The 7,824-nt window shown below is 43.6% G+C and overlaps 1 non-coding gene across 1 annotated transcript; it reads left to right on the plus strand.

Moving 5' to 3' along the window:
• Positions 1–7,124: 7,124 nt before the first annotated feature.
• On the plus strand, positions 7,125–7,196 carry TRNAD-GUC (transfer RNA aspartic acid (anticodon GUC)). Its single transcript has one exon. It is a non-coding gene; the product is annotated as a tRNA-Asp (tRNA).
• Positions 7,197–7,824: the final 628 nt, after the last annotated feature.

The following is a 7,824-nucleotide window of genomic DNA, read 5'->3' on the forward strand; positions in this document are numbered from 1 at the left end:
TATCCTCTTCCTTCCTTATCACAATAGCAAAATAACACTTACAGAAAGTATGCAAACATGGCACGACATGCATTACAACAACAAAGATATAATACAATCAAATGAGAGTAAATATATCAAACTGCTGCCAAAATTTCTAACAAAATTAAATGAAACAACAACAACATCGTCTTCAAAATGCACATCAAATTTCAAAAACAAGGACACATATGACATTGGTATGGATATGCAAACACAATGCATCCCAACACAAAATCAACATACATCATTACTAAACTACAACATCATGCCTAACATCGAATATTATGCTAAAATTAGAGAACTAAACAGAGAACAAAGATTACTTCTTGAGGACATCATGCTAAAAAAAAGATGCTATCCAACTTACAAAATACATTTATTCTTGACTAGCAATGCTGGCACTGGCAAAACTTTTGTTCTTCTTCTAATTGTGCAAGTGTTACTATGACAATACTCGCATAAAGAAACTTCAAACATTGACCTCGCAAAAGTTCTTCTTCTTGCATACACACGAAAAGCAACATTCAACATTGGTGGAACAACAATACATGCAGCACTACATCTACCACTAATGGCATCTCACTACACAGCCCTATCTGCAGAAAAACTGCAAGAACTGTCACAATTGTACAAAGACATTGAACTTCTTGTATTCGATGAGGTCTCCTTAATTGGACATAGTACATTTGTGGCTGTAGACATGCTTATGCGTGAGATCAAGCACAATCATCTAGAGCCATTCGAAGGGGTCGACATAATTTTGTGTGGAGATCTCTGTCAAGCAAGTCCCACAAAAGACTCTTGGATATTCATGGACTAGACACCAACCTCAACAACAATGTCTTCATTTTGGAAGAACAATGTTCTACTCTATGAACTAAACAAGCCAATGCACCAAAATGCCACCACTTACATAGAAGCTCTAAACAAAATAAGGGTGGGACAACACACAATAGATGAATTATCATATCTCAACCCAAAAAAAAAAAGATTTGGAGAAAATTCCACATTTATTCTACACAAATGCTTCAAAGGATGACCACAACCAAAAAGTTTTCAACTTACTTCAAGACACTCTACACGTGTTAAAATCAATCGATAAAAGACATAAAACATACAATAAAACAATTAATATCCCAATAGCTCCTAAGAACACAGCTGGATTGCATCACACCTTATACCTAAAACCAGAAATGATTGTTGAAATATGTTCTCTCAGGAAACTTGGATATACTAGATGGGCTCGTCAACAGAGTTGATGGCGTTTTAAAACTTTCTTCAACATCCAATGACCAACATATAGCTTGGGTTTTGTTTAACAACACAGCGTTGGAAAGAGGGCACGCTATAACAACTCCAACCTCTACAACAATATCATTCATGCAAGTGGACTCCCATTCACCAAATTACAAGAGAATTCCAAATTGGGAAGAACAACCTAAATACGGTCTCAAGGCATCAATTTCCCTTGCAACCGGCAGCTGCAAGAACAATCCATCGCTCACAAGGTCTTTCAATGGATTATCTTGCATTCGACCCATCATTCATTAAGGCACATGGGTTGACATACACAGCTCTCTCACGTATACGTGACCCTGCCAATTTACACCTAGTTAACCCAATCCAGGACAAACACATAAAAGTCGACAAAAAAGTGTTACAAGAACTCAAATACCAATACACTTGTGGCGATTGGCTTTGCATGGTGGTCATGCACCGCAGGTAGCTCAAGTACCCTTACTTCAAGGATCCTTGCCAATGGCGGGACTTGATTGGACATTTTGAACAGGAAAAGCTATGAATTGGCTAGTGTGATGAGTCTGTTGTGGGACCAACCCAATATCTACAGATTTCAAACTCATGGAGTCGTTATGGATAAGCGGCTGGCACAATTTAGGTTGGTTAATGACATGCTCGAAAAAAGACTCCAGAAGCAAGGGAATCCACAGGGCCAGAGCATTCACTGCTAAGACAATGGTTTGATGAAGGATTGTCTAAATCTAGGTCTGGAGTACAGATGAATATGGGCTCGGAGACGCTTTGCTTAGAGAAGGTACTCACTTCGTTGGAACAGATGGCCCATCTAGCTTCGGTTGAGAACCTTACATGCATCCTGCAAAAGTGCATAAAAGAGAAAAATCTTGCTTGTACCAAGCGCTTGCATGACTACATGTGCAAAAATGGGTTGGAAGATCATAGGTCTCTTCAGAACTACCTCGTCCCGATGTTGGTGCAGGTGGGAAGTATGTACGACGCTAAGCAGGTTTTTAGCAGGTTGGCAGTACGGAATGTGTATTCTTGGACGTCTCTGATGGTTGGTTATATTGACTGCGGGGAATCACAGCATGCCCTAAACCTGTACCAGAAAATGCAAGAAGATTCTGTAGGTCCTAGCAACTACACGTTTGTGGCCCTCTTGAAGGCCTGTGCTAGGCTGAAAGAAGTGGAAAGAGGCCGAGAAATACACATTGAGATTGCCAGAAGGTGATTGGAAAGAGATCTTTTTCTTGGCAGCACCTTGGTGGATATGTATGCCAAGTGTGGCTTGCTTGTAATAGCATGGGAAGCACTTGACAGGCTTCCAGTTCGAAATGAGGTCTCATGGAACGCACTAATTGCAGGATATGCCCAGCACGGGTTTGCTGAGGATGCCCTGAACTGTTACGAACAGATGCAATTGGAGGGTCTCTTTCCAAATGCCGTCACATTTATTTGCAGCTTGAAAGCTTGTGCGAGCATAGGAGCCATAGACAAGGGCCGAGAAATACATTCTGAGGTTGCCAGAAAGGGGTTGGAAAGGGAGGTTTTTGTTGGCAATACTTTGGTGGATATGTATGCCAAATGTGGCTCACTTGCAGAAGCACTGAAAGCATTTGACAAGCTTACCATCCGAACTGAGGTGTCATGGAATGCATTAATTGCAGGATATACTGAGCATGGGCTTGTTGAGGAAGCGCTGAACTGTTTTGAACAGATGCAGCAGGAGGATCTCTCTCCAACTGCTATCACATTTGTTGGCAGCTTGAAAGCTTGTGGCAGCATAGGAGCCATAGACAAGGGCCGAGAATTGTACGCGGATATTGCCAAAAAGGGGCTGGAAAGAGATCCTTTTGTTGGTAACAAGGCGGTAGATATGTATGCCAAATGTGGCTCGCTTGCAGAAGCACGGGAAGCATTTGACAAGCTTCTAGTTCGAGATGAGGTCTCGTGGAATGCACTAATTGCAGGATATGCCCAGCTAGGAGAAAGTGAAATTGTTTTCCATATGCTTGAGAGAATGAGAGGTGAAGGCATACAGCCAGGTGAGGTCACATTCCTTGCCGTTCTTAGTGTGTGTAGTCACACGGGTTTAGTGGACAAGGGCCAGAAGTATTTCGAGGCCATGAGCAAAGACTATGGCATCGCTTATTCAATTGAGCACCACATTTGCATGGTTGATCTACTCGGCCGTGCAGGCAGATTAGACGAGGTGTTAGCGATTGTGAAGAAGATGCCTTTCCATCCTAATCTTGTTATGTGGAGAACTGTGTTGGGCGCTTGTCGAAAGTGGGGTAATGTGGAGCTTGGAAGACAAACCTTTGAACATGCACTGCAATTTGATGATAAGAATGCTGCAGCTTATGTGTTGATGTCTAACATTTATGCCACATGTTGAGAGGAATGTTGATTGCACCTAGAGTGAAGGATCAACTATTCGAACAAGACAGGACAAAGTTGTACTGGGCAGTGGCATTGGTGATGGGAAATACAAGGCATTTTGGAAGCAAAAATACAAGGCATTTTGGAAGACAAACCTTTGAACATGCACTGCAATTTGATGATAAGAATGTCACAGCTTATGTGTTGATGTCTAACATTTATGCCACATGTTGAGAGGAATGTTGATTGCACCTAGAGTGAAGGATCAACTATCGAACAAGACAGGACAAAGTTGTACTGGGCAGTGGCATTGGTGGTGGGAAATACAAGGCATTTTGGAAGCAAAAATACACCTGCAAAGTGAGACGATCTTTTCTCAAAATGAGGTAAGGGAATGTCCAGATTTGCACTGGATGTCACACGACATATCCAGTATGCAAAGGAAGATGGGTATGTGGACACAGTGAGAAGCTGGCTATCTGTACACCCCAGGGGATTTTTCTTGTCAGACTCAAACCTCTTTCTGTCATGGCTTCCAAGTAAGGAAATTGTGCCTGTGGGAATTATTTGTGGTCTGAGTGCATCTAGCATCTTTTGTACTTGAAATGGTACTGCTAGAAAGATGGAAAGACAGGTGAAGTGTACATAGTCATCAGAGCCTTTTGTGTGTTATATGCCTTTCAATTAAATTTTTTTTTGGAAGTCTGCATATTATCAAATTTTTAGTCCATATGATCATTGACGTGAACAAAACTAAAGATACTAACACAAGTTCAGCAGGTCCAATCTATAATACTGTCACTCCCCAACAAACTTGTATCCACCTACTTGGTAATTTTTCTGTTACATTTCAATTTTAGCATGTTTTGCAAAAGTAGATGAAAGTTTTTCTGAGTTTCAGTTAGGTCATGGGGGCTAGGTCTAGTATTTGAGGGTGGACCCCCTTGCCTAGGGTTATGGGCATTAGTGACCCACAAGAGTGATGCCTTCTCTTGAGAAAGGACATTAGGAAATCTCACCCCACCTGAGTACCCATCTTTGGGACCGATCAACTGCACAGATTGTAAACTGACCTAGCAACCATCCAACAGAATGTCTCAGGGCTTTGGGTGTTGAGCCAGGAAGCATGTTAAGAGGCATGGAGATACAAGATAAGACGACAAACAAATAAACCTCTTAACTGAGGTCAATTAAGCTCAAACATGACTTTAGAATAGGTCAATGTGTAGGTATACTCGCTAACCTGAAACGTGGTAGATTGACACGTGGCAGGTGACATTTGTCAAGCTGACATGTGGCAGGTGACACGTGGTAGGTTGACACGTGGCAGGTTGACACATGGCAGGCTGACATGTGGCAGGCTGAGTTGGCAGCAAGGCCAGCTGGCCCAGCTACTTCGCCATGCATGAGGGGGTGGGTGGCATGCAAGATGACATGTGTGGCGGCTCACCCACCACTTGGTGGGCTGGGAAAGCTTGTCAACTTGGGCAAGGGGGTGGGCTAGGCCTATAAAAGAAGGCCTGCCCTCCCTCATTCCATACAAATCCCACATCCATTTTCTGTCCCTCCTCCCTCCTTGGTGCAGCAGCCCTCCTCCCTTCCCCATCTTTGTGCAGCTAGCCTCTTCTCAGCCCCTCTTGGTGGTGCAGCAGACTCTCTCTCTCCTCTACTAGTCTATTGTGCAGAATCTCGCTCTACAGTTTCAGCCCTTTCTTCCTGCAGAAATCTCTCTTCTCATCCCTGGAGCAGCAGCCACATCTCTTTCCTTCCCCCTACCTTGGAGCAGCCAAAGCACTCTCTCTCTAAACTGCAGCACCCTTCTCTGAGTTTTTCCTCTCTCTAGCCTCAGAATCCAGATCTTTTTCAGCAAGGGGAGGCTGCAATTGCACCAAGGGCCCCATCCTCAAAGGAGCAAGGATTAACGAGAACCTTGTATCTGAGTTTTTGTTTGTTTTCAGCAATTCCTACTCTTACTTTCACATTGTGATTTCTTTTCCTAGAAATCTAGAATAGGCTACTAATGTTGGATGAAGTTTGGATTACACAAGCATATTCCTTGTGAATTGTGGTGCCCAGGGAGTCTGGTTCCATCTAGTTCTAGCATTGAGTCATTCCTTGTATAGAGCTCGATTGGAGCATCCATTCTTTTTCAGTCGTGTCTGAGTCCTCTCTGTCTCAAGAGCTTAAGTCAAAGTTTGCACGTTGCATTGCACCTTGCTTTTGTATCTCCATTTGAGCAATAAAAGAGCCTAGATAACGGGGGGGGATGTGGTCGGCCCCTCAACTCGACTGCAATCATTGAATTTCTCTTATTGCTCTTTAAAGTTATCAAGAAATGCAAGCATTCTCATTCATGTAAACTCCAATCCAACTTGAGTTAGAGAGGCGCACCGTCAGAGATGCAGGAGCCGCTTTGGAGGTGGAGTTGGGGAGCGCGAAGGCATTTTTCCTTGGATGGCTGTGTGTTGGTCGTTTAGGCGGGCCGTTGCTGCATGCGCGTTGTAGTCCATTCCATGAGCATGGAGTTGTTGGAGCCTGTTGGCCTTGCTGTTGTGTGGAGGCATTGCTCAGTTGGAGCTTCAACCGTTGCAGAGGAGGCATGGAGAGACGGTTATGGTGCCGCTTGCAGTGAGGCGCCGTTATAGTATGGCACGTACGTCGGGCCTGTTGTGCTGGTCGTGCGCTGCCTTGCTGTGTATTGAGTCGGCCGGCCATTTTTTCTTTGGCTTGGTCGAAGGAGTAGTAGGCAACGTTGATGGCGTAGTTGTGGGGAGCTGCTCACTGCTTGCTATGGAGCATTGGGCCTTGGAGCCCGTCGATGGCAAAGGCGTCTGTGTGGTTGCGCACGTAGAAGGAGCGGGCGCTATATGTGAGGAGCTAGGAGCCGGTGTTGACGGGAGCTGCCTTGCAAGATAGGGTCGTAAGCGGGCTGGAGCGGAGTTTTGCAGATGGGATATGCCATGTGGAGCTCATGATTCTTATTTGGTCTATCAATGCTGCTAGCAATTTGTGTATGTGGTGCCAAGTTGTGCATGTGTTTCGACCCTTTTTAATAGTAATTATGAGAGTGGGAGTCATCACTTTTTGTATGTAAGCGGGATTCAATGTTGCTATTCGATTGTGTGAGTGGTGCCATAATGTAGCTTTGTTATACATGCCTTTTGAATGCTAGACTTTGCTTTGATTATTTTTCTTCTACTATGCTTTAATTTCATTCCTTTGGCCACCATGGTAATAAAATTTTTACACACACATTGACCAACATGTTTGTGGCTATGTATGTAACCCATAGAATGGAGCTTCTACCAACATCAAAGGATGGTCGTCAAATAATAACGAGAAAAATATCAGTCATAAGCAGTTGAAGCAAAGTGCATCACAAAATAAAAAACGCTTTATGAAGCGGTAAAAGAAAATCAAGCTAATGAAATATAAATCTAATTAACCCGATGTAATGCCATCAAGTCGTTGTAGTATAGTGGTGAGTATACCCGCCTGTCACGCGGGTGACCCGGGTTCGATCCCCGGCAACGGCGCTTTTTATTTTCTTTTCCTCGGAGGAAAACCACGAAGGACTGTTTTCTCTTTAATAGTTGAGATTGGTGTTACTCTTTGCATAGATTACTTCCCAAGTACGCTTTTTGAAAAGTACGATTGTGCGTACGCATAAGTTATGCAAAATCTTTTGGCCGAGGGAACATAAAAGAAACAGCGGCCATTGAAATTTCACAGTCCAACCTCAGCAAACTGCACTCTCTCTCTCATGCATTCAGCTTTCCGCCAAAAGTAGACCACCATTTTCTACACTCGATGGGAAACTCCTCGTGTGTGTGCGTGTAACGCATAGGTGTAGTGCTCAACGTTTAAAGACCGTAAACTAGTTAGCCGTGAAATTCAAATAGAGAGTTGATAAGGATTCAGCCATGAAGAGTGCTCGTAAAAGTAAAAGAGTAATCTAGAGGTGCTATGTAGGGTCGGAAACCATTAGTAGTTTATCGATATGTAGGGTTGGAAACCATTAGTAGTTTATCGATATGCTTGTCAAGTCCACCTCCCCATCCATTTATCTCGCGAATCTGGTAGCGACAAGGAAGCGCCCATTGTCGAAGAGCCTTGTCTTCCCTTCTCAAAGTTTTGTGGAGCTCGAGGAGAAGATTAGAACTC

This window comes from Dipteris shenzhenensis, chromosome 4, assembly GCF_047967505.1.
Source record: "Dipteris shenzhenensis isolate YYH24624 ecotype China chromosome 4, Dip_SZ_1.0, whole genome shotgun sequence".
Lineage (NCBI taxonomy): Eukaryota > Viridiplantae > Streptophyta > Polypodiopsida > Gleicheniales > Dipteridaceae > Dipteris > Dipteris shenzhenensis.